The sequence below is a fragment of the Sus scrofa genome, chromosome 4, assembly GCF_054392235.1.
Source record: "Sus scrofa isolate SSC_HxYL_T2T_F1_AM1 chromosome 4, Sscrofa_HxYL_maternal_Yorkshire_Landrace_v2.0, whole genome shotgun sequence".
Lineage (NCBI taxonomy): Eukaryota > Metazoa > Chordata > Mammalia > Artiodactyla > Suidae > Sus > Sus scrofa.
In genome coordinates, this window is record NC_139386.1 from 116,912,719 (window position 1) to 116,938,486 (window position 25,768).

A 25,768-nucleotide genomic window follows, 5' to 3' on the forward strand; every position below is an offset into this window, starting at 1 on the left:
TTATAAAACATAACTTCTGGGTTTGTGCGTAGAGGCGTCATTGTAATCACAATGGCTTGCTCTTCATGCTGTTTATCCTATTTCCAGACCTGAGCCAGTTCACAGATCTGGAACCCCTTGAGTAGAAGGAAAGACCTATCTCCTGGAGGAAGAATCCTGTGACAGTGCTACAACTGTGTATTGTACGTCTTCTACAGAGAGGTCCCCGGACCTTTGGGGGATTACTGCATGCTGCCTCTAGGCTGACACTGCTCCCTGGGGTTCCAAAATGCCGCAGTGACCCACCAGTGAGGGTGGAAGTCCATGCAGTTCAGATGATGTAGTAGATTTTATTACGATTTGCCAAATACTCTGTCTTTAACTCCATGCAGCGCCTTCAAAATGGCAGAATTATAGCCTGTTGAACTCCAGGATAGCGTGTGATTTGCTTTGACTATGAAATGCAGGCAGGAGTGACATATGTCACTCCGGGCAAAAGCTTTAAGACACAGACACATTTTTAAAATGTGTGGCCATGCTTCTTCCCCTTCTCTCACAAGATAGGCAATGCTCCAGATAGCAGCTGCTACCCTGGGTCCTGGAGTGAACACGCTGTGGGGAGAGCCAAGCCTAATCAGTGATGATCCGTAAAGTGAATAAGAAATTATGCTTTGTTGTTGTAAGGCACCCGTATTTGTGGCTATTTGGTATTGTTGCATAACATAGACCATTGTGAATAAATGTAGGTTTTAAATGGAGTCTCCATCACAGTGGGCCCACTGGGTCCACAGATCTGTCCCGTGGTTATTTCCCGAGGACCTGGGTGGATTGCTGGAAGAGGCATGATAAGAAATGAGCAAGCTATTCACTCTCATGTGTAGTTTAAGGTTTATTATACTAGGAAGAACCCATCTGTAAACCCAAAGCAATATTGAGTCCCTATGAGAATGGCAGAGAATTATGCTGCCATCTAAGGTGCGTGGGTGGTGATTCCTTAGAGAGGTTGCAGGTTTGGCTCCACCACGGCAATAAAGTGAGTCACACGAGTTTTTTAGTTTCCCAGGGCATGTAAATATACTGTAGTCTATTACGTGTGCAATAGCACTGTGTTTAAAAATGTGTGTACCTTGGAGTTCCCATCATGGCACAGCGGAAGTGAATCTGGCCAGGAACCGTGGGGTTGCAGGTTTGATCCCTGGCCTCCTTAGTGGGTTAGGGATCCAGTGTTGCTGTGAGCTGTGGTGTAAGTCACAGACGAGGCTCGGATCTGGCATTGCTGTGGCTGTGGTGGAGACCGGCGGCTGTAGCTCCGATTTGACCCCTAGCCTGGGAACCTCCATATGCTGTGGGTGCTGCCCTAAAAAACAAAAAACAAAAAAGTACATACCTTAATTTAAAAACACTTTATTGCTACCAAATGCGAATCATCTGAGCCTTTAGTGAGCTGTAATAGTAACATCAGAGATCCCTGTTCATAGATGACTATAGCAAGTAGAAAAATCCTTAAAATTTTGAAATATTGCAAGAAATACCAAAATGTGACAGAGAGACACGAAGTGAACAAGTGTTGTTGGAAAAATGGTGCCGATAGATTTGCTTGATGCAGGGTTGCCACTAACCTTTAATGTGTTAAAAACAAACAAACAAACAAACAAAAAAACAGTATCTGTGACACATAGTAAAGCGAAATGCAGTGAGTGAGCTACGCCCGTGTTACTTCATGTGTCTTGCCTGTCTGGCCTGTAGAGCAGACAGATGTATCGTGGATCAGGAGAGTAGATTATTTAAACCTAATTAGGCAGTGAGGTTAAGTTCCTGTATTGTTTCTGGTATTTTCACTTTGGTGGAGTCAAAATAGCGCTTCTCACACCTGGTACACAGCTCTCGGTCTGGAAGAGAGTGTGTTTCTCTAAACCGAGTGGCAAAGCCCAGCAGAGTCCCTGCTTCTACCTGACAGGGACTGTCCTGCCTCCCCCTGTCTTCTCCCCGGATTGCACCCCAGATCCAACGCTGCATTCTCCACCTGCCTGCCCTGAGCGGGGCCTCACTTGGTTCTGTAAGGACGAACGGCGCTGCTGCTCCTCCTGCTGCCTCGGCCTTCGAGGCCTCCGGGGGTTTGGTGTGTTCCTGAGCTTTTTTCCCCCCAGCTCTCCTTGTCCGTATGACTCGAATCACGTTCCCTCAAAAAGCTGTCAGAAACACTTGTCTGATGCCGCTTTGTCTTACTTCATCACAGCTACAGACGTATTCTGTTTCGGGTCATGAGGATTTTGTCCATCAGCAGTTTTTTTTTTTTTTTTTGGTCTTTTTGCCATTTCTTGGGCTGTTCCCTCAGCATATGGAGGTTCCCAGGCTAGGGGTCTAATTAGAGCTGTAACTACCAGCTTACGCCAGAGCCACAGCAACGCGGGATCTGAGCCGCATCTGCAACCTATACCACAGCTCACGGCAACGCCGGATCCTTAACCCACTGAGCAAGGGCAGGGATCGAACCTGCAACCTCATGGTTCCTAGTCGGATTCGCTAACCACTGAGCCACGACGGGAACTCCCATCAACAGTTTTCGATAAATATTTGAAAATGGGTGAGTGTGAGAAAATGATGCTTCCTGGGGAGCGTCACACCTTCTCTTCTTTGAGAGACAAAGTGGAGCGATGCTAGATCTTCCGGACATGCTTAAGGTCAGAGGGAAGAACTGACATTCTAGCTGCTACTCATGGTGGCGAGACAAGTACCTGCGAGGGTAGGTGTGTGGGAACATTCACAGACGCACATGCAGGGGTGGGGAAGAGAGAGAGAGGAGAAGAAAAAGCAGAAGGAGGGGGAGGATGGGAGGAGGAGGAGAAGGGGAAGAGGAAGAGGAGAAGGAGGTGGGGAGAAGCAGCAGACTTTTGGAAAACTGAGGCCGTTAAGGCCAGATGCTGTAGGTGAAGCTAGATGCGAGAGGTGATTAAGGAAGGGGATGTAACAGATGGGGGCTGTTTATGGAGAGTGCCTTCTCCTCTACCTTCCTCAAAGGGCAAGATTTTTTTCTTTGAACAAGAAACTACATTGAGGCAGTTGTTTATGTCCCAGGCACCTATTTGGGTTACGTTTATGTGTCTTTCGTCTATTTCAGTGGGATCTAGGGCAGAGGCGGTCAAACATGTGCCCAGGCTGTCCTTTGGAACTGCTTTTGAATTAAATATATTGAAAAACATTTACTTGAAGCACCATTCCCCTTTTTACAATATTTAACGTGTAAATATTTGCAGATCATTCTTTATGCTGGAAATTACAGAAGCAAAAGGGGAGGGGTCTTCTCTCTACCATCTATTGAGATTACATATATGCCAAACCACCCACACGTGCATTGCGCTTAGGGTTTGTGGACTACTTATGGAGGTTTTTAGATTTCTGACATAATTTTTACAGACACTGAAGTAGGAAAAGAGGTACCATCTCTACCCTTGTCTATACATGTAGGTATTTCTTCCGGCTTTGATGTGTCTATGTCTATCATTTTTTCCTTTAAATATCCAGTTTTGTCTTGAGCTAATCAGAGAGCTTTTATAGAATCTCATTAATGTCTTTCACTGTCTCTCTACTTTCCCCCAACAAAGTACAGGGTATTTAGGACAACATAAAATATCTGAACCCTCTTGTGCCAAATTTCTCTTTAAGACCTCTGCCAGTCCATCTTTTCTCTAAAATAATCAAAAATTTTATTTTCTCAAGCCCAAGGCTCATGTCTAATAAAGCTGTTTGATGACTTTCTTTTCCTTTCCTATTAAAGACTCCAAAGTGGCATGGTTACATTCTGTCATATCCAATCACCAACCCATTTCCCTTTTTTTCTCAGAATTAGGTCTAAAAAATCAGCGCCCCTTGTGTCTTGCTGTGTCTTCCAAGGGATGAAATTACCAGCGGGGCGAGTAAAGCCTGACTCTGATACTTGATTTCCAGCAAAAAGGGTCTTTCAGAAGGTGTTGATGTCATTAGCACAGTTACACTCTACTTTGAGGTTTTAACCTCTTTTTAAAAAAAGCGGTGATAGAGTTCCCCTCGTGACTCAGTGGGTTGCGAACCTGACATGGTTTTTATGAGGATGCAAGTTCCATCCCTGGCCTGCCTCAGTGCGTTAAGGATCCAGCGTTGCCATGAGTTGCAGTGTGGGTTGCAGATGCAGCTGTGGCTCAGATCTGGTGTTGCTGGGGCTGTAGCACAGGCTGGCGGCTGCAGCTCTGATTCAACCCCTGGCCTGGAAACTTCCATATGCAGGCAGGTACAGCCATAAAAAGAAATAAACAAACAAAAAACAAACAAGAAAGAAAAGCAGTGACTTTCATCTAGTGTGGTACTCTCTGGACCATGCCTATAGCCGTTTAATGTGTGTTCTTTCTATTTTTTACCCCTAATGAAATACTCTTTAATTTGCGTGTATTATCAGAATCCTGGATTCTCAGACAGGGCTTTACTGGCTTACTCCGGAGTGTTGCCATTTCTCTGCCTCCTTTCTTGGGTTATTGGCTTTTTATTAATAAGCCCTTCCAATCTTGGGCTACGAGTTCCATCTTTACGAGTCTCAGACTGCGTTCATTGCACTCCATGAAAATTCCCTCTTTCCTTTGCCTGGTTCCTGTTCTTTGTGCTCTGAAATATAGCACCCCCTCCACGTTTTTTGGTTAAAATATTAGATTTCGAAGTTACATAATCATAGTATGTACGATAGGAAATACGAGTTGCTGGGTCAAACCAACCACCATATCTCAGTAGCTTCATATAATACAGATTGAATCTTTGCCCCCCCAAAGTCCAAAGCAGATGTGTCTACTTAGTGGGCAGGCTTCCGTGGGGTTGTTTGGAGACCTAGTCACCTTAGTCTTGTGGCACATTCTTAGAATCCTGTCCATTCAGCCGGTAGATAAGGAGAGACAGAGAGAGCAGAGAATCCCGCAGGCTGTCTTTCTGGGTTGGATCTGGAAGTGGAGTAAATTACTTTTGCCCTCATTACATGGGCCAGAGCTCAGTCACGTGGCTGCATCCAGCTGCAAAGGAGTCTGGGAGATGTACACTAGCTGTGGGCTGGGCCCAGGAGGAACGAGAAACAGAATTAGTAAACAACCCACCAGTCCCCGCTTCAATTGTTTTGTATTTATATAGTTGTATAAAAAGTGAGATTTGTTGAGAGTTCTGCATTTTTCTTTAAAGTAATTTTCTAGTGGCTTTTTGTGTTTCCCCTTCATGCCTGCATTTTGGTGGCAACAACACAATGGCCTTGCTGCTTATGGTTCACGCTTCTGCCAAGACACCCTGAAAAGCCTTGGTAGTTGCATGTGTTTATTTTTTTAATTTTTGTAAAAATTTTTTTTTGTCTTTTTGTTTTTTGAGGGCTGCACCCGCGGCCTATGGAGGTTCCCAGGCTAGGGGTCTAATTGGAGCCGTAGCCCCCAACCTAGGCCAGAGACACAGCAACGTGGGATCTAAGCCGCATCTGCTATCTATACCACAGCTCATGGCAATGCTGGATCCTTAACCCACTGAGCAAGGCCAGGGATCGAACCCGCAACCTCATGATTCCTAGTTGGATTTGTTTCTGCTGCGCTACGATGGGAACTCCAATTTTTTAAATTAAAAATTTTTTTCTTTTTAGGGCTCCACCCATGGCATATGGAAGTTCCCAGGCTAGGGGTCAAATCGGAGCTGCAGCTACTGGCCTACACCACAGCTCACGGCAACACCAGATCCTTAACCCATTGAGTAAGGCCAGGGATCGAATCCATGTCCTCATGGTTCCTAGTTGGATTCGTTTCCACTGCCACCACAGGGGAAACTCCTAGATGTATGTTTTTAAAATACTATTTTTGGGAGTTCACATTGTGGCTCAGTGGTTAACAAACCTGACTAGCAACCATGAGGACATAGGTTCAATCCCTGGCCTTGCTCAGTGGGTTAAGTATCTGGCATTGCCATGAGCTGTGGCATAGGTTGCAGACATGGCTCAGATATGACACTGCTGTGGCTGTGGTGTAGGCCAGTAGCTGCAGCTCTCATTTGACCCCTAACCTGGGAACCTCTATATGCTGTGGGTGCAGCCCTAAAAAGACCAAAAAAAAAAAAAAATGCAAAAAAAACCTGTTTTTTTAATCATGTCCTTCTCCTGTCTTTCCTTAATGATTAACCCTTCATAATTTCTCCATAATTTGCCTCCATTTTATTTAGCCAATCTTATCTCTGATTAATCCCTACTCATCGTTGTAAGTTTATGGGGAGAGTGGTAGAGTGGTGGCCTGGGATCCAAACACCTGCATCCTCTTCCTCAACCCCAGAGTATGATCTACAGTCCAACGCCAGGGAAATGACACTCTTTAATGTTAGGGGCCTCAGCTAGTTTTCGCTACATAAAAATGGGCTTGAGAATGGCACCAAGGTAGGAAGTCGAATAATGTACTGGAGACCAGTGAGGATGCTCTTCGCTCTCACCCGCTTCGATGTTTACTTCCACCTGAGTTGGTGACGCGCTGTCTCGTTTGGAACGCCATCTCGGCTTCTGCAACTATGCAAAATGCATAGGTCCTTTCTTTCAGATACTCTCCGTCTTCATTACTATCAGAATCGTCCTTTTGTTTGGGGCATTAAGTTACAATGCCAGCTTTCTTTGGGCCCAAGAATAGTTAGGTGACATAGTTCTGGCATATGTACCAGAGAGTTCCAGGAAATTTTTGCATTCCTGATACAGGTACTGCTTTTTCCTCGTTGTTCCTTTTTTCTTCCTGTCTGGGATGAAGTGGTTAGGGGAGCTGCAGCAGCCATCTTGTGGCTATGAGGCACCCATAAGGCTAAAAGCCAAATGGTATTGATGGAGAAACCAAAAGTTAAAAGACTTGACATCATAGATTCACTGTCATCAATTTGGCCTGCTTACTTTCAGACACTCGGTGGTGTGAAAAGAGTAAGTGGCTCTATTTGTTTACATCAGTTCAATAGATTTCTATTACATGCAAAGACAATCTTCTACTGACAGAGCTTTCAAAGCCTTTCACATATCTTATCTCCCCGAAGAAGCCCTCTTAATACGTATTGATCGCTCTTCCTCCTGACCATTGCAGCACCCTCATTTATCATGCGGTGTATTCGTTTATTATTGCTGCTATAACAAATTACCAAGCACTTAGTGACTTAAAACATCAAAAATCTGTTATTTTACAATTTGGGAAGAAATCTAAAATGAGCTGGAACGTCTGTGTTCTTTATAGAGACTCTAGGAAAGAATCCGTTTCTTTGCCTTTACTAGTTTTTACAGGCTGCAAGATTCTTTGGCTTGTCACCCCACATCCCTCCAACCTCTGCTTCTTTTGCCACTTCTCTGACTCTCCTTCTGTCCTCTTCGAACTTTTGTGATCACAGCAGGCCCACCAGAATAATTCAGGGTGGTCTCTTCCTCTCAAAATGCTGAATTTAATCATGCCTACAAAGTCTCTTTCTTTTGCCGTGGAAGATAACATGTTCCCGGGTTCTGGGGATTCAGACCTGGTCATTTTCGGGGAACCATCATTCTGCCTACCAGATATGCCTGATCTGTGTGTGTCTGTAATACATTTTAATCCACAATGGCATTTAATTGAGCTCTGTGATTTATGTCACTTCTAATTATTTTGTATGGAAGTCTCATTTTCTTGTCCAAGGATAAATCCCCTAGCGGCATTTATCCTCTGCAGAGCGAGGCACATACCTGTTAGTTTTAGAATTTCATCCTATTTGTTGACAAATACTATTCTCTTTGATGTTCATACAAACACTGCAGCACCTTTGTTTTAATTGACTACAATGACATTTTATTTACTTATTTCCCAGAGGTCTCAATTCTCATGATGTAATAAAAATATATAAACTCTTATGATATGACTAAGATGGAAAGTAGTTTTTATTAGTGCCTTTTAACCAAGTTTTAGGAAGAGTCATAGCGGCATTCGGTTCTTTTTGGCATGAGTAAGCGGAGTATTTGAATGATTTTGCTTTTGTAGTTTTATTTTCAAATGCTTTTTGTTTGGTTAACTGATTTTTAGACTTTTCTCATCAAAAATTTCAATGCACAGAAAAGTAGAAATAATTGTTCAGTAAAAACCCATATACCCACAGCTTAGATTAAGCAACATACGCATAAATATATGGGTTTTTTGGGCTGACCCATTTGAAGATAGAATACAAATAATTAATTTTATTCAGTGCCTTAAAAAAGTGATGATTTATGTACATTTCCTCTGTTTCTCAAAACTCATTCAATTGTGGTTGGAGTTGGTGGACACTTTGTTAGATCATAGTTTTTCCTTCCTTCCTTTTTTTTCCCCCCCATATCTGATGTGCTTCAGGTTGTTACAGGCTTCAAGTCCCTTTTAAGGAGATTAAACCCCAAAGCCTCTGGCCAGGTCTCACTGTAATGCCCCTTCCCCCACCTCGACCAGTCTGGGCTGCTCACTCCCTGCTAGACAAGGAATGTCACCCATTCCTCACCCAGCCACCATCTAACCAACCAGTTCCCCAAGCTAATAAGGTATCCTGCCCAAGAGCCATCAGAAGATCCAACTGCGTCTCCACTCAGGCCCCATGGTGGGGTATAAAGACTACGGCAGAGTGAGTCAGGCCTCTTTTTTTTTTTTTTTTTTGTCTTTTTGCCATTTCTTGGGCCGCTCCTGCAGCATATGGAGGTTCCTAGGCTAGGCGTCGAATCGGAGCTGTAGCCACCAGCCTACGCCAGAGCCACATCAACTCAGGATCCAAGCCTCGTCTGCGACCTACACCACAGCTCACGGCAATGTCAGATCCTTAACCCACTGAGCAAGGCCAGGGATCGAACCCGCAACCTCATGGTTCCTAGTCGGATTCGTTAACCACTGTGCCATGACGGGAACTCTTTTTTTTTTTTTTTTGAGGCCCTCTTTTGTTAACCTGCACGCACGTGAGTCCTCTCGCCCTCTCTGAAAATGCCCATTCACTTCAATAAGTGTATAAAACGTCGCCATTCCAATGCTCTGCTGTGGTGAGCCAGGGACCGAGGACACTGTGACAGTAACAAGGTCACCATAGACTATGCCCTTTTCCTCACCCACGAGAACATCTACAAACAATTGCTTCTCTCTTTTATTTTTTTTTTTAATTGTTGCCTTTTTAGGGATGCTCCCCCGGCATATGGAGGTTCCCAGGCTAGGGGTCGAATCGGAGCTACAGCTGCCAGCCTACACCATAGCCACAGCGATGCCCAATCTGAGCCGCGTTTGTGACCTACACCACGGCCCGTGGCAACACTGGATCCTTAACCCACTGAGAAAGGCCAGGGATGGAACCTGTGACCTTATGGTTCCTAGTCAGATCCATTTCCGCTGCGCCACGAGGAGAACGCCTGCTTTTCTCTTTTAAACACATGATTGACTTTGACTAAATTTCATTTTAATAACCATAGCCTCCACATTCCTCTTAATATCTTAACTAGTTTCCTGGAAGAAGAACTACTTAATTCCCATTTAACTTGGGGTCAAATCTCATTCCAACTTGCTCCAGCAGTGCTAGGAGACATGCACTTCTTGCATGCTAGGAGACTAAAGGAGTAATTGCTTTGGTCTTGATGTTCTCTCGTCTGTCATAGTTATACTACATGTGTACCAATTTTTTGGCTGCTTCGTTTCTTTCTCAGAAAAAAGAATTTGGACAGAATTTAATTTAATATGCACTTATGCAATTCCTTTGCTCTTGCTTCTGCAGAGGGAGTTATGGCTACTCTTCTTGACTTTCTTGAAATCTTTTTGGCATTGGTAGAACCATCCAATGTCAGTCTTAAGAATAAAGTACCAAAACCACAAAGGAAGGAGTTCCTGCTATGGCACAAGGGGATTGGCAGTGTCTCTGCAGCACCAGGACACAGGTTCAATATCCAGCCTGGCCCAGTGGGTTAAAGGATCCAGTGTTGCCACAGCTGTGGGGTAGGTCACCATTGCAGCTTGGATCTGATCCCTGGCCAGAGAACTCCATGTGCCTCCGGGTGGCCCAAAAAGAAGAACAAACAAACAAGCCAACATTTCACAAGGAACACTACCTCACACCTCTTAGAATGGCTATCATTAAAAAGACAACACATAACAAGTGCTGGCAAGGATGGGGGAGAAAAGGAACACTTGTACACTGTTGGTAGGATTGTAAATTGATGGAGCCACGATGGAAAACTCTATTGCGGTTCCTTGAAAAATTAAAAATGGAATCACCATATGATCCAGCAATTTCACTTCTGGGTATTTGCCTAAAGAAAACAAAAACACTGGAGTTCCCATCGTGGCGCAGTGGTTATCGAACCCAACTAGGAACCATGAGGTTGCAGGTTCGATCCCTGCCCTTGCTCAGTGGGTTAACGATCTGGCGTTGCCATGAGCTGTGGTGTAGGTCACAGACTCGGCTCGGATCCCTCGTTGCTGTGGCTCTGGCGTAGGCTGGTGGCTACAGCTCTGATTAGACCCCTAGCCTGGGAACCTCCATATGCCACGAGAGTGGCCCAAGAAAATGGCAAAAAGACAAAAACAAAAACAAAAACACTAATTTGAGAAAATATATGCATGCTAATATTTATTACAGCATTGTTTACAATAACCAAGATATGGAAACAACCCAAGTGCCCATCAATAGACAAATATTGATAAAGAAGATACGCGTGTATGTATGTGTATATATGTATGTATATGTATATATATAAACATATGTATGCATATATATACATATAAAACAGAATATTGCTCAGCCATAGAAAAATGAAATCTTGCCATTTGCCATGACATGATGGACCGAGAGGATATTATACTAAATGAAGTAAGCCAGAGATAGACAAATAAATAATCTCATTTATACATGAAATCTGAAAAACAAAACAAAAGCAGACTCACACATACAGAGAAAAAACACGTGGATGCCAGAGGGGAAGGGGAGAGGAGATTAGGGAAGCAGGTAAAAGGGGTTATGAAGTACGAACCTCCAGTTATACAATAAACAAGTCACGAGGATGGAACAGCAGAAAGAATAAGGTCAGTAATATTGTAATAACCTTGTATGAAGACAGATGATTGCTCGACTTATCGTGGTGATCATGTCATAATGTATACAGATGATAAATCCTTAGAGAGTACATCTGAAACTAACATAATATTGTGCAGCTAGTAGTTCCTGTTGCGCACGGCAGAAACGAGTCCGACTAGTGTCCATGAAGTTGCGGGTTTGATCCCTGGCCTCACTCAGTGGGTTGGGGGTCCGGTGTTGCCATAAACTGTGGTGTAGGTGACAGACGTGGCTCAGATCCTGCGTTGCTGTGGCTGTGGCATAGGCTGGCAGCTGTAGCTCTGATTAGACCCCTAGCCTGGGAACTTCCATATGCCATGGATGCTGCCCTAAAAAGACAAAAAAGAAAAAATTGTATAACTATATTTCAATTTAAAATTATGAAAGTATAGTTTTCAAGTCAAGAAAGCATTGAATTTTTTGCTCTAACTCTCCCATTTCAAATAGCAACAGATTATCTCCCAAACACACATCTTTCATTTAAAAATTTAAATTCAGCAAAAATCTCCAAGTTAGAGACTTTAGCTATGAGTAAGTCAGACTGCTGCTGTTACCAGAAATTTGGGTTGTCTGGATAAGCCCAGCATGTTGCTTAAAAAAGTCTTTAGGACATAATGGTTGGTATTCTTCTCTCTTCCTGTTTTTCTCCACTTCTAGTTAGAATAAAGATTCACAGAGTGGCTTCAGCATATGCCTAGGTGAACTCTCATGGTCATTACTCTAATTAAATGGTTTGTCTTGCTAAACATCAATCCTTTTTTATGCTTTATCAGAGACATTCTCAAACTCTATTCCTTCTTTCCCTCTCAACTTTAAACTTCCGTTTAACCAATGATTACAGGAAAAATCTACCGGCATTGTCATTTTATGTATTTTACAAATTAATCTAGATCTTTTATTGTCTCAGGTAATCCCTCATCTTTTTAGCATAATATCTGGCTTGAATTAGTCTAAAAACCCTCACCCTCATCTTATTTTATCTTTTTTTTTTTTTTTTTCCTCTTGCTTTTTTAGGGCCTTGCATTTGGCATATGAAAGTTCCCAGGCTAGGAGTTGAGTCAGAGCTGTAGCCCAGGGCCTGCACCACAGCCACAGCCACTTGGGATCTGAGCCAGGTCTGCAACCTGCACCTCAGCTCAGGGCAACATCGGATCCTTAACCCACTGAGTGAGGCCTGGAGTTTAACCTGTGTCCTCATGGATACTAGTCAGATTTTTTCTGCTGTGCCACAATGGGAACTCCCTATTTTATCTTTAGAAAGTCAACAATAAATATGAGAATTTGAATTTATTGTTTCCCACCATGAGTTTTGGTCACAAGTATGCCTAATCTAGGAAAAAAAGATCTAAGTACCATCACGAGATGTTAGGTACTATCGTGTGATATTTTTATCCAAGAGGTACATGTCATAAGACCCTTTCCCCATGATATTACAAAACAGTAAATATTATTTCTAGTCATATTGAACCATTTGAGTTTGAAGAATTCTTAAAATAATCCAGAACTGGCATTTTATTTTTCAGCATTTGATTTCACTTGCAACCACAAAAGTCATCTAGTCAGCGGCATTTAATAAAACTCAGATTTACTTTGTAAAATGTCTTAAGAACCTTAAATAATTGTAGAGGAATGTTCCTTCTAAGAAAGGAATGCTTTACACCTGGAACAACCGAAAAAAAAAAAAAAAAATGCGTTGGGCCAAGAATTCCAACAGCAGAGTTCTCAGAAGGCCATTACTCTTCTGACACCAGTTTTCTGGCCCACACCAAATGTCCTGCAATTCAATTTCATTCTGACACTAATATCCAGGGTTAGCTTCGACCCCACAGGTTCAAGGGCTCAGTGCTCTAGAGGGCTGCACTCACTTCAGACTCCAGCCACAAGATGTGCAGGCCACCTACCACCCACCCCGCTTCTGAAGACCAGTCAAAAGTTTTGGGGTTCCCATGACCCCCTCAGGCTCAATAATTGCTAGAAGGACTCACTGACCTCACTAAATGCATTATAGTCACCACTGTAGTTTTGTTACAGAGGATGCAGACCAGGAGCAGGCAATGCAAGGCACACACGGGCAAGGCCTGCTGAAGGGGACACAGAGCTTCTCTCCGTCCTCTGCTCGTGGACGCCCAGCCCACTAGCCACCCAGTACATCAACCTGTTCCCCCACCAGGAAGCTCCTCCAAGCATGAGTCTGGAGTTATTACTGGGGGTTTCTTTCCTGGACATGGTTGATTAAATCATTGGCCACATAATTGACTGAACTCAATCTCTGCACCCCACCTCCCCAGAGGTCCACCTGCCCAAAGTTCCGACCCTCTAATCATGTGATTGTTCTTTCTTTTTCTTTTTCTTTTTCTTTTTTTTCAGAGCTGCACCTGTAGCATATGGAGGTTCCCAGGCTAGGGGTCCAATCAGAACTACAGCTGCTGGTCTACACCACAGCTGCAGCAACATGGGATCCAAGCTGTGTCTGCGACCTACACCACAGTTCACGCCAATATCGGATCCTTAACCCACCGTGCAAGGCCAGGGATCGAACCTGCGTCCTCATGGATGCTAGTCAGATTCGTTTCTGCTGAGCCATGGTGGGAATTCCGTGATTATTCTTTCTGAGGGCCAGCCTGGATCCTGAGTTATCAGGCACCCACCAGGAGTCACCTCAGTACAAAGACACTTGCTTCACTCTATTAATGTGCCAGGGCTGCTGTAACAAAGAACCACAGACTGGGTGGTTGAAACAAAAGAAATGTAGTGTCTCCCAGTTCTGGAGGTTAGAAATCCAAGATCAAGGTGTTGGCAAGGCTAATTTCTTCTGAGAGGCTTCTCTCCTTGTCTTTTTTTTTCACGGTACACCTGCAGTCTGTGGAAGTTCCTGGGCTAAGGGTTGAATCAGAGCTGCAGCTGCCAGCCTATGCCACAGCCACAGCAACACCAGATTTGAGCTGCAACTGCAACCAGTGCCAGATCCTTAACCCACTGAGTGAGACCAGGTATCAAACCCCTATCCTCACAGAGACAATGACAGGTCCTTCACCCGCTGAGCCACAATGGGAACGCCTCCTCTTGTCTTATAGGTTGCTGTATCTTCTCCTGGTTTTCCCTCTGGGGTGTCTGTGTCCTTCTCCTCTCATAAGGACACCAGTCCTACTGGATTAGGGCCCCACCTTATGACCTCATTTAACCGAATTATCACTTTAAAGACCTTCTCTCCAAATACAGCCACATTCTGCAGTAAATGATGGTTAGGACTTCAGCCTAAGAAGCTGGGGGGTGACACCGTTCAGCCCATCACACTCAGGAAATTCCGAGGGTTTTTGAAGCTCTGTGCTAGGAACCAGGGACAAAGCAGAGACAGGCTTTATTATACCTCAATCATCACTTTCCATTGCTCATTCCTTTCAGAGAAGCACCTCTAAGTTTTGACTAATGACTATGGGCTAGAAATAAACTCAAACAAGTGGTTTTGCTTTGCTGCCTAGAGATTGGTGGGGCAGCCCAGCTTTGGGAGGGAATGCATTGTCTGCTCCTGCGACTCATGCTCTGAAGCCCCTCAGGATCATCAGGTTTAGTTCTGTGCACAGGACAAAAAATTGGGGGGGGAGGATGGCCGAAGGGAGAATTCCTTTATTTCAGATTCATTTTCTGCTGCTTATTTCTTCCCTTCTTGGCATCAACACATCCTTTCTCTGAACTCAGGCTAGCTTTCTCTGCACCAGCCACACAAGTTCAGGAATAATTTTGTCCATATTTGATCTGAGAATGCCCTTAAATCAGCATGTTACCTGTCCCTAAGATATTTGCCCTCAAGTCTAATTTTCTCACATCCTTGTATTTATTCTTAAAATGACCCCAGGGTGGTGGCTTCCTGACCATAACTTTGGTGCTCACTACAAGGTGAGTGATACGTGCAGGTTTTATTTATTTATGTTTCCTTTATAATTCCCTTGGTACTAAGCTTAACAAACGTAGGATTGTAAAATATCTCTAATGCATTTCACATTTTTTAGTAGGTATGGTCCTTGCCAAAGGACAAATGCTATTATTTTGATAGCCACTTTATCCCTATTGCTTGTTACAGCTCTGAAAACCTTTATTAGGTCTTTCCTTCCCTTTGGCTGTTGAAACATGACTCCTGGGGGCCGGTGGGAAAAAGAGTTGAAGGTGGGACTGTCCTCTCATTAGCTGTCCAGGAGGTGAGTGGCGATTTATATTTGGTAACATAGATGTTGGGAGACAACATTCTTTCTTCTTTCTTTTTCTTTTTTGCCTTTTATCTTTTTAGGGCCGCACCCTCAGCATATGGAGGTTCTCCAGGCTAGGGGTCTAATCAGAGCTACAGCTGCCGGTCTACACCACAGCCACAGCAACGCAGGATCTGAGCTGTGTCTGTGACCTACACCACAGCTCACAGCAGCGCCGGATCCTTAACCTGCTGAGCAAGGCCAGGGGTCGAACCTGCGTCCTTATGGATACCAGTGGGGTTTATTAACCACTGAGCTATGATGGGAACTCCCTGGAAGACAACATTCTAGGTTAACAAGCATATGCTCCTATGTTTGTGAGATACTAGAGGGAAAGGAGTAAGCAAGTGAGAATTTACCTAACTCCTGCTGGTTTAATTAGGTGAAGGAATATCTCTCATGATTTCTTTTTTCTTTTTTTTTTTTTGTCTTTTTGCCTTTTCTAGGGCCACGACTCTAGCATATGGAAGTTCTCAGGCTAGGGGTCCAATCAGAACTACAGCCGCTGGCCTATGCCAGAGCCACAGCAACGCCAGGTCCGAGCCACATCTTCTACCTACACCACAGCTCATGGCAACGCTGGCTCCTTAACCCACTGAGCAAGGCCAGGGGTCGAACCTGCAACCTCATGGTTCCTAGTCAGATTTGTTAACCACTGCACCACGACGGGAACTCCTCTGTCATGATGTCTATACTCCAGAAGAATAAGTTTCAGACATAAGTGATGCTTATAGGATAGAATTCTTTTCCAGCTGAAAGACGTAGTTACTGTAAGGCACATGAACCTGGTTTTTCAGTATGCACTGGGCGCTATGACACTGAGATTTCTATACAGAGGCTGGTCAGAGTTACTTTTTCTTAACATATCAAGATGTTTTTGGCCATCTCCACAAGCTATGGAGGGCCTGGTCTAAGGAAGGCTTTCTTCCTCAGATAACTCTTGCACCTGCCATGAAACCAGAAATAGAGAAATACTCCTGTTACTTAAGTCTTGTTCTCTGTCTGACCCCTTAGGATGAATAAAAAAATAGAAGTTCCTGGCTTTTCCACTGAGTCAGCAAGAATGCTTTTGATTGTAAGTAGCAGAAGACCCAACTTAAAGTGACTTAACCAGTAATTTAATTTTCTCACATAGTATTAGAATTGGTTAATTGGGCTCCAGGTCCTCTTTTTCATACCTCTTGGCTTTTCCCTCATGGGCACAAAATGGCTGCAGCAGCAACAAGCATCGTGTCATCACATGAAAATGTCCAAAGGCAGAAAGGATAGTTCCTTTCCATAAGCCTCTTTTTATTAGGAAGGAACCGTTTCTCTGGGGTCTCCAGCAGATTTCCTCCTATAGGCTAGTTCTGTGTTACATCCCTGAGCCTGTGGCTGCTCAGGGATGTAAGCAGCATTTGCCATCCTGTCAGCAAAGGAGAGGGTGGTGGGAGTGCACTGAGGAGGCAGTCATTGTCTGCCTCATCTTTTCTGGCCAACCGACTTGACAAAGATCTGATTGGAAAGGAAGATACGGATGGTATTTTGTTCACCTGTGTATATGTAGGGAGTGCTCCCTCTTCATGATTATAATCCATTACCCTTGATTTCCAAGGGCCTTTGGAAGGGATAACGACTGGTAAAGGTGAAGTTGAGCCTGTGGATTGTGTGGTGTAAGAGCAAGGGGCTGAGGCCCACGCAGAGAGAGCAGATGGGGGAGGACCAGGTGGAGGCTGGGAGTGAGGCTGAGGCTAACGGGAGGATAAGGGCTGCAGGCTGGGCAGGTAGTGGTAGGTGGGACTTCTGGCCCAAGATGCTCTGATATATGGTGTGCTGGACCCTTGGTGAGCATCAGGGCAATTTGTGATACATTCCGGTGATAGCTTGCAGCTCCAGTGACATTTTAGATATCTGTAGGATGTTGCATCTCAGAGAATTAACCAGAAGGTATGTAATTCTCTTTATTCTCGGACTTACTGCCTAGGGGTGGATGGTCCAGGTACCAATAATAAGCTCCTGACTTCTGAAGTTGGATTTGCTCTCTTGGGATTAAGGATCAGTAGAATGGATGTCATTTTATTTTATAAACCTCTTTTGGTAGCCCTGTAACATGCAACTAATTTGCTCATGTAATTTGCTCAAGTTTAGTCAAGTTTTGGAGTCGATGTCCTTATATGGGTTAATGGGTAAGTGCTTTAATGAGAGCCCAAGCATTTAGGAATGAAGGGTTGGAAGAATTCAATGAGATGTGCAGGCAAGGCTGCCTAGCATATTTCCTGGCATACAATGGGCACTCAATAAATATTGCCTTCCTTCCCTCGTCTGGCTTCCTTCCTAATTACTATTTCCCCCAATTCTCAGTAAAACCATCTCACCATCATTTTCGGAGCATTTCCCAGCCTTACCCCAACAACAGGAAGAGTAGAACCAGTATTCCAAAATAAAGTCACGAGAGATGGAAAGAAGGGAATGATTTTTTATCATGCACTGAACATCTGCAATACATACGCTAGGGATTCTAAGGTAAGTTAAGACGTATATTCCGATATGAAGGCGCTCACAGTCCAGGAAGAGAGACAGAAATAATGTGAGGTTTGAAGAGGAAAGACAGAGACTCGCATGGGGTGCAGATGTGCCCTTAGAAGGGGCACTTAACTTACACTGGAGGGGATGTCGAGGGGGAGACTGGGGAGTCTTCCCTGGGAAAAAGGCGCCTAGTGGTGGGCTTACCCCTCATACTTCTGCTGGGCCATAGCTCTTAGGACCTTGCTCACCCAAGAGAGAAATTGAAGGGAGTTCCCTCTGTAGGTGCAATAGGTTAAGAATCTGAGAAAGTTCCTATTGTGGCTCAGCGGTAACAAGCCAAACTAGTATCCATGAGGATGCAGATTTGATCCCTGGCCTCACTCAGTTGGTTAAGGATCTGGTTTTGCCATGAGCTGCGGTGTAGTCTGCAGATGTGGCTTGGATCTAGCATTGCTGTGGCTGTGGCGTAAGCATGGCTGTGGCATAAGCCAGCAGCTGTAGCTCTGATTTGACCCCTAGCCAGGGAACGTCCATATGCTACAGATGCAGCCCTAATGAGAAAAAAAAAAGAAAAAAAAGACTCCAACCGCAGCAGCAGCTTGGGTTGGTGCAGAGGTGCGGGTCTGATCCCCAGCCTGAGGCAGTGGATAAAGTATCCAGCATGGCTGCAGCTGTAGCATATGTCACTGCTATGGCTTGGATTCAGTCCCTGGCCCAGGAATTTCCATATGCTATGGATGCAGCCATGAGAGAGAGAGAGATTGAAGTAGAAGATAACGATTTTGGGGAGTTCCCTTTGGGGCTCAGAGGTTAATGAACCCGCCTAGGATTGATGAGGATGTGGATTCAGTGGGTTAAGGATCCAGTGTTGCTGTGAGCTGTGGTGTAGGTCACAGATGAGGCTCGGATCCCGCCTTACTGTGGCTATGGTATAGGCTAGCAGCTACAGCTCTGATTCGATGCTTAGCCTGGGAACTTCCAAATGCCTCAGGTGCAGCCCTAAAAAGCAAAAAAGCAAAAAAAGAGAAGATAATGATTTTTCCATAAGCTGGAGAGAGCCGAAGAGCAGCCATCACTCATGTACTTGTAGGGCTTGGGGCTATAACATGTGTGTCAGGAGCCTTCTCGGTGGCCCCCCCCTTCCTGGGCACACACTGAATTCTGGTGCTTATTTTAGGAAAATGTATGAAATGTCCACATGCCTAAGTCATAACCCTTGGGTTGTGCCTCAGTGGACCTGGAGTGGGATCTGCTGAATCTGGCTCTGGGGTGGAGCCAGGGGAGGTGAACAGCCAAAATAGGACGAGAAGAGTTTGGGGGAGAAGAAGCACTACCTGCTACTTCCTTTCTCTTGTGCAACTTAAATTAATCTTCGAATTTTCATGAGGGAGAGACTAAGTAACTATTTTGTAGAGGAGGAGACTAAACGTAGTGGAGGTAAATGAACTGCCTGAAGTCACCCAGCTGGTGTCTGGCAAGACCAGCCTGGAAGTCAGCTCTCCTCAGCCCAAGTGTCATGGTGCAGCAATTAACTTAAAGCATTGCATTGTGTCATCTCTTCCAAAAAGGCATAGGCATGCATGCAAGTGTGTGCATGTGGATGCACAATAATATATTGCAAATAGGAAATGACGAGCATGGATTGCAAGAGTAACAAATACAAAATGAACTTCTGCTTGGACATCTGATTTTTCTCTGAATACCCTGGTGTCCAGAGCAAAATGAGAAACCATCTAACTAGAAGTTCTTACTGTTGCAAACAAGGAAACATTCCAGAGGAAATATATCCTCTGTAGAGGAGGATTCCTGTGCTCTGAGGTTTTTCTGATGGTGAAGGAAGAAGATTAGTTCCCTACAAAAGTTACAGATTTGGGGGGTTTATTTCTAACAATGCTCAGTGGGATCTTGCAAGGAAAGTTGGAACCGTACAATGAACAATGTTATCCACTGGGATTTGCTAACAAATACATAAGTGCTATTACTTGACTTGGGCTTTTTTTGTTGTTGTTAAATGCACCCAAATACAATAGCCCCAATGCAGTCATTTGATGCAGTCGGAGATAGAACACTTAAGAATTTCCTTCAATTCTTCTTCAAGTGTTTACTGAGCCCTTGATAGACGCCAAGATTACCTTAATAATTACTATGTGAGCTTTATTAGGAAAATTGGTAATTTAAGGGGTCAATTATATAGATCTATATCTTAGAAAAGCAGAAAAAAATCTTGCCAGCATCTAGCTCCGTGGTATCCTCTGTTATCCTGTTTGGTCGGTCATATCTTCCCAGTTTCGTTTAGGTTGACTGATAACGGGCCTAGAGAGGGAGAAGATCCAGAATGCTTGGAGAAGGATTAGCCCTACAGATTCAACTTCGGAATTCCCAGGATATACACAGAGCTCACTGGAACATCTGACTAGTGCGGAGGTGAAAATTAAGGGCATCACGCTGATGTCAGGCGACGGGAGGCAGGTGAAGGACAGCCGGACGGGAAGGGCTGCAGAGACTTGGGCGAGCGAGCCTCCCTCAGCAGGTCAGCGACAGACCTGCTCGCCAAAGGTCTGTTTGGAACCACAAGCCCAATTAATTTCCTGCTTCTCATCCCTGGCAGACCTGGCCACCGCCCAAAACGCGAGCCCTCTGGACAGACACGCTTCCTTGCTTGTCCTCATTCCCATGCTGTTTTGTGCATTTTTCGCCCCTGATCCATCCTCCCACTGTGGTGCCTTCTGCCAGCCCTGCCAGCCTGCCCTCTGCCAGCCCCGTCCAGCGGTACACGCCCCGCCCCCTCTCACACTTGTTTGTCACGGAATGTTCCCTCCCGCTTCCTCACCTTAACTGAAGCCCAGCTCTGGCCCAAGGACAGGGGTTTCCCAGAGAGCAGGTTCTTTCTCCCCCAAAGACCAAAGAGTTGCTGGGGAGACCCCCCCCCCCCCCGCCCGCTTTGCTTTGAGGCTCTTGCAGCCTGGCTTCCCCCCCTCCTCCTGAACTGCTCAGGTGCCTATCAAACTCTTGAAATGTTCTATAAGTGTAAGGGTTTCTCAGTCTGGGTAAAAAAGAATACACAATGTTTCAATATTTTCACATGGATTACATATTGCAATGGGATAGCACTTGGGGTATATTGGGTACAACGAATTATCAGCATTAATTTCACCACTTTTTGTTTCTTCAGTGTGGCTACTGGAAAATTCTAAAGGCCACAGATGTCTCCTATTTGTTGTATCTCCTACTTCTCTATTCCTATTGACTAGCACTGCTCTGTGACCATCAAGACCTGTGTGGATCTCAGACTCTGGGCTCTAAATCTTCTTTCAGCTCCGATACAGGCTCAGGCTGCTTTTTAATTAAAAATACTTAAACTGCTTTTTTTTACATATTACAAAGTAAAACATTTCCATTATAAAATATTAGAAAATGCACGTTATAAAACATGAACAAAAAAGAACAGAAGCCCATACATATGTATAAAAGGACATATTACTTTTTGGTAATTTTTTTACACTTTCCAGATGTGTTATAAACATCTCCCCGTGTCCTTACATATTCTTCTATGAGAATTTTAAAAAAATGGTTGCCTAGTATTTTCTTGTAAGGGTATACCATAAATTATTTTGCCAGTGTTTGTTGATTGAGCAGTATTTTTGAACTTTTCTATTGTAAATGTAGCAGAATGACTGTTAAGAGGGAACTTAAAGTGGTTTTGGGGAGAGTCACCCTTTTTTCTAGCTTCAAAGGAGCAAGTCAGTCACAGAGGAGCCCACCCGCTTATTTCTCATCACGCAATTGTCACATAATTTTTAGACATAGAATATTCTGGGACAACCCAGAAGCGAGTGCTGTAAACCAAAGGAAACTGTTTCAGACTCAGGGTAAGTACTTCTAAATTGGATAACTACTATCTCCTTTGGAGATGGACTTTCAGGGGGTGAGAGTCTGGGTCTTTTCGTAGTGAGGTCAGCCCCTCTGCGCCCCCCGTGGATCACTGCTGGGAGCCCAGCCCCCCTCCATGGGCTTGAAGTCCTGGTGGCTGAGGAGGGAGACAGGTCTCAGCTCAGGGAGCCGGATGAGGGAGAGAGCAGATGTCCAGCCGACAGATGTCCAGCAGGGATTGTGGAGCGTGTGTACTGTCCTTAGAGAACCCCAGGGACACTTGGGGGCCACTCCAAAGCAGGCACTGTGGTCCTGCTGCTACCCAGAGAGAGACAGTCACCACTGACTCTCTGGACTAAAAATGGCTGAGATTTCAGCAGTGCTCGTCTGCTCCCATCAGAGGGTGAAGTCAAGTCACTCGGGGAAACTCTCAAAGCTAAAGCTATTCCTAAGCAGAAAGGGTGTCAATGATTTAACTATACACGTATCCATGAAGACACATAATGTAACCACAATTAAATCAGAATTTCCAGAGTCCGTAATTTCCAATTCCAGGACTGTGTAAGAAGGGGTGTGCCTGGTTGTCTTCATTGGAGACTTTCTAGGGTTCACAGTGTTTACTGCTGAAGTTCCAAGGCAGGTGAAAGCAGGAGTCAGACTGCCTGGGTTTGAATCCAGATCCACTGCTGGTGACTGTGGACATGTTACTTAATCTCTCTTAACTTCTTCCTGTGTTCATCGTTGCCTTGTCGCGTTTGTACTCGTGGGGCCCCCACCTGGAACGCTCTCCATCTCCACGTGGCTGACTCCACATCATCCGTGTCTCAGCTCAATGGCACCTCTTCAAGCAGCCTCCTCTGAAGACCCAATCTCTTCAGCTCGCCTGGCATTTCGAATTGCATCCTCTTGTTTTATTTTCTCTGCAGTTCATTTATTTGATTTCACATCATGGTCTGTCTCCCTGTGCTGGGGTGTAATCTCCCGAGGGCCGGCAGCTTTCGTGTCTTGTTCAACACCAACCCTCCATGTCCAGAACTGAACCTGACACACGCTAGGGACTCAAGAAGTATTGGTAGGATCAGTGAAAGAAAGATGGAGCGAATGGTCTTGATAATGACCATATTCAAAGAAAGATCAAGGCCCACCCAGAGTTAAAAAGTGCCTTGATGGAAGAAAGCACTTTGGTTTGAGCAACGAACAATGGAATTTGGAATCAACAGGCTCTGAGGGCCTGCCCATCTCTGAGTCAATTTTCTTTATCCTGAAAGATCCTGGTTTGAAGGGCATTTTCCCCGGATGTATGGAGTCCTAAAAAACTCAAAGGGGGTGACAGTTCGAGGAACATAAAAGAACAATGATGAGCTTAGACGAGCAAGGCAAGGGCAGACTGTGGCGAAAACAATTACTGATGCGCCCTGTACAGCACATGGAGGAAAAGGTTGCTACTCCTTCCTCCGCCTGTGTCTGAAGCCATGTACCTTGTGAGTCACTTGTGAAACGCTGCTCTCTCTCAGGAGCTTCCAGTCCTCTGCCTCCTGATGCAGTCAGGCCTTTCCCTCTGAAATTCAATTAAATCAGCCCTAATGAGTGGCTAGGCAGAAAGGGAGCTCTTGTTTACAGAACACAAGGAATAATAACGAGCCAACATCAATTAGGACTGTGACTGCAAATCCGAAACATTGATTCTGCACCTCAACAGTGAGCAAATTTCTGCTTTCAGACACCAAGTCTCGCAGGCTTGAGAAAGACAGAGCCTCGTGGGCTGTCTCTACGGCCGTGATGTTCCAGAGAAATCCCACTAAAATTTTCCTTTGTCCTCCTGGCCTGTGGCAGTTCTGCCCATCCCCCTTGACTGTTTTTCTGGCTGTTGCTCCTATTGAGTTTTCTGAATAAACACAGGCCACCAAGTTTTAACCGCAATGATAAAATACTTAGCAAAAAAAAAAAAAAAAAAAAAAAATTCTGTAGGCAAAGGGCCACAGCAGTAGGAGGGTTTGACATACGGATCGTGTTTAGCCTTTGATCACCTGTCATTTTGTTAGAAGAAAGCCTATGCCATCCTTTGCTCTGTTTTTAAAATAGATTCAGAGGAAGTGAAGAATTAATCTTAACCTTAAACACATTGAGCCCAGTATTTCCTATCCGACTGTAGAATGTGCTATCTAGTTTCCTACACCTCGCCCTTGCTAAGTTTAGGCTCTTTGGGCCAGCTGTCAAGAAAGGAAAAGGAGGGGGAAGGGGGCATTGCTTTAGAGGGATAAGGCATTGCGCTGTCCCTTATCAATCCGGGCTTATTTCCTCGCCGCTCCATTCCCCACAGCTACGGAACCAAGCATGACCAGAGCGAATGACCCTTGTGATTTTTTTCAGACTTTTGTTCCAACATGGAATTGGCATGAATCTCTCGCTCACTGTGTTCCACTCTGCAGTCCTGTGCCATGAACACTGAAAATGAGTCAGCCTATCACTCCTGCCTGTCTCATCCCTCTTGGTGCTCTCTAGAAAAGCAGAGTTTTGCCTTGCTTTTGCGAAAGTGGTGCTAAGAAAGGAAGCTCAGATGTCATCGGCTCACCTGCCCTGCCTGCGGTTGGAGGTGGTGCGGAGTGGCAACATTTGCAGAGCTGTCTCTTTAAGATTTTTTTCCTCTTAGGTTACCACTGCAAAGATGACGGACTTTGCAGACAATTGGGTCCACTCTCTTCACCTCTGCAAGACAACAGAGCTCTAGCTATTGCAGGTGGCAGCCCTGCTTCGTAGCAATAGACTCCGCGCTCAGCGCCCAGACCTGCCTCCTGATGGGCGTTCAATGAATGCCTTGTGAGTTGAACTTGAGTTAGTATCCAAGCATCCCGTGCAGTGCTGGGGACCCTCCGGTCCATGTGAGCGGGTCCCAGAGTGCGGACCTTCCCAGTGCATTTCAGTGGAGGTGTTGCTTCTGTCTGTTTTCTTCAGTTCCCTCAGTCTGCTGCCCACTCATTTCCCATGACCCGTGCCCGGGCACCACCCTTCCTCTGCCAGAGCAGGCTTCTGCTTTCCACACAAGCACAGAGAGAATCAGAGCGGGCTTAGCAACATCTGCAGTGCCTCTGAGTCCCGTGACTTAGCCACATGGTAAAGCTTGGTGAAAATTTTTATGAAATGAGCCGTGTGAGGGAAGAATAACTATGAAAAATCTTCAGCATCCAAGGACACGAACACTGCCTTTTTCCTCTTTTTTTTTTTAAATGCAAACTTTAAAACACAAAGACTAAGCAAAAACGAATACAGTGAACACTTGTGTACCTATCCTGTGGCTTCAGCAATCATCAGTTTTCTGCTGGTTTCATCTAAATCTTCCAATTGCGTGTGCATGTCTGTGTGTGTGAGGGAAACCAGTGAAACGTGGCCTTTACATAGGCCGACTCCTACCTGTTTCCATATCATTTAGGCAAAAATAAAATTTCCTCAATGAAAACAGCACCGTTGAGTCTTTTCCTTGCAATGCCCTAAATTTAGGTCCTGGAACTGGCGGTTCCAGAATGTTTCAATTAAATGCTAGTAATGTAGAAAACAGCTTTTTGCAAGGCCTCATGTCCCCTCCATCAGTGGCTTTCAGCCACTTCCTTCTGTCTGATTGAATTCTTAAACCTGTCCCTGGTGGGCTGCTGGTGGAGCTTGTGTTGCTTTGTCAGTCTGTCTGCTGCTGGCACCCACACCCTGCAAGTACAAGCTTCCTTTGGGCATTTGAGACCATTGGAGCTCAAACTTTTCCTAATTGCTGTATTTGCAGTGAATGTCCTTTTGTCACAGTGCAATGACCCATTTTTTTTTTTTTTTTTTTTCCCCAACCACAGAGCTGATGGAGATGGGCTGCCAAGTCACATCGGGCGAATGACTCAGAGAAGGGAGTGGGGGGGCAGCAGCCTGCGCACATGATAACCTGGGCCGTGCTGGATTTTGCGGCTTACTTGCTTTGCCTAGATTATACTCTGTTACCGGAGCCATTGAGAAAGATAGGGTAATGTCATCTGTTTTGATTTACATGCTAATAAAACAAGAAAAATCAAATGGAGTCCATAGAATTACCAGACCATCTCATGAAAGTTGCTCCTTGGCCAGATGTT

The 25,768-nt window shown here is 44.8% G+C and overlaps 2 long non-coding RNA genes across 2 annotated transcripts in view; one reads left to right on the plus strand and one right to left on the minus strand.

Annotated features, from left to right (window-relative positions):
• The window catches only part of LOC106510205 (uncharacterized), a 78,454-nt gene extending 53,330 nt beyond the window's left edge, over nt 1-25,124 (plus strand). Inside the window, exons 4-8 of the long non-coding RNA XR_014844625.1 lie at nt 15,128-15,242; nt 16,305-16,365; nt 17,631-17,792; nt 20,082-21,664; nt 24,036-25,124. This is a non-coding gene — a long non-coding RNA (uncharacterized LOC106510205). The remainder of the gene's footprint in view (nt 1-15,127; nt 15,243-16,304; nt 16,366-17,630; nt 17,793-20,081; nt 21,665-24,035) is intronic.
• LOC146404211 (uncharacterized) lies at nt 19,935-24,721 on the minus strand. Its single transcript, XR_014844628.1, has 2 exons — nt 24,238-24,721; nt 19,935-23,223 (listed from the first exon to the last, which is right to left on the minus strand). It is a non-coding gene; the product is annotated as an uncharacterized LOC146404211 (long non-coding RNA).
• Nucleotides 25,125-25,768: the final 644 nt, after the last annotated feature.